Raw genomic sequence first — 1,756 nt, 5'->3', positions numbered from 1 at the left:
AACACTGTATACAGTAATTATATCAAGGGCTAGAAGCGACTTTTGTAATTAATGCAATACCCGCATTTTCTCGATTATAATGCACACTTTCCGGCTTAGTTTAAATATCTTTAACAAATAATCTTCCTTCTGTACAAGATGAGCAAAAATAAGCGAATTTTTTCAACGATAGAGCTATATTAATATTGTATTATCTTCTTTTGTGTTTGCGAAGCATTTTAGCCTTTTCGGAAATAAAAAAGCATAATATGTCGAAAATGCTACTTATTTTCTGCCATTTTTAATTCTAAAAATGCAACTAAGAAACACAACTTTATTCTCAAATACTAGCAGATATCCCTTTTGTCAAATAACTTCGAAATTTTACACTTGAAGGAAATAATTATCACTTTGATGCAAAGCAAGCTGTTGCTATAAAGGGAGAAATTTTTTTCATAAAGGGACGAACCGGAAGGAAAGCAAGTAGCAAAATTGAGTAAGTGCTTAGTTTTGAAGTTTTTTCGTAAGTTTTTCTTTATCTATTAATTAATTAAAATTCTATCACAAACAAACGCAGTTGAAATAGTAATAAATCAGGCTTTATTTATTATTGATACTTTTACAAAGACTTTTTTTACTTACGATTATAATATAAATTTTATTCAAAACAGATTAACATTTAACATTACCTATACGTACCGTTTTGGAGGCTTCTCTCTATTAGTTTTCTTTATTTCCTATCTTATTTTAACTTTTAAAATGCTGTATTTTTTTTTAATATTTTCTTAAGTACAATAAGATAAATTATTAATTAATAATAAAACGATTTTATTATTTTTTGAGAAATGCTGTTTTAAAGGGATGATTTGATATTTAATAAAAATATTTACTTGTATGGGATTTAGAAACAGATGAGTGGAAAGTCAATAATTATAAATAAATGAAAATATTTCGTTATAATTAGTTTTGTTTATTTATTTAGAAATAAGGCCAAAGAAAATGTCCGAGGTGAAAATGGATACTGGTAGAAAACCATACGTGGACGCCATGGAATGCAAGAATCAGATCAAGAGACCCATGAACTCATTTATGGTGTGGAACAAGTTCCATAGGAAAATTTTTTCTGATCAATGGAAAGGTGTATGGAAATAATATAATAGTTTAATATTAACATGGAAATTAATTTGGAATACTGTGGCTCCTCATTTTTATAGTTTAATTTAATTATCCAATACAGTGAAAACTGCTTAGGTGACCACCTGTGTTCTACAGGCACCTGTCAAAACGGGAAAAAATTTCTGGCACGGAATAGTTTATCCAAAGAGTCTTCGTATAAGTTACCTGTATTAAATGATCACCTGTGTAATGCGGCCGCAGGAATTGATTTTTGGTCCCAAACAACTGTAATAAGCGACCACGTCCGCGAATATTTCCTGTCTTAACTCTAAATAAAATTGAAATAAATTTTTAAAAAAGTTACTTATGTAAAATATTATGAGTGTGTGCCAAATTAAAAAATGTTTTATGCTTTTTTCTTTATATATTATAATTTAGACTTATGTGAATGCTTATCTTTAATTCTAAAAGGTTGGTTGGTTGGTATTGGTTTTTTGGCATAAGAGCCATATAGCCAGGGTGGCCAAGCTCCTTGATAGTCCGAGCCATTTTTCAAAATTTGAAATTTTTCGCGAGCTGCAATTAAATACGTATTAAAAAGGTATGCAAAAAATTCCAGATTACAAATTATATCCGTAGCAAGAGTGATACAAATTGTTTC

Source organism: Centruroides sculpturatus, unplaced genomic scaffold (genome assembly GCF_000671375.1).
Source record: "Centruroides sculpturatus isolate CEXI.00-Female unplaced genomic scaffold, Cexi_2.0 scaffold1148, whole genome shotgun sequence".
Classification (NCBI taxonomy): domain Eukaryota; kingdom Metazoa; phylum Arthropoda; class Arachnida; order Scorpiones; family Buthidae; genus Centruroides; species Centruroides sculpturatus.
The sequence above is the reverse complement of the archived record's forward strand: the minus strand, read 5'-3'. Positions refer to the sequence as shown.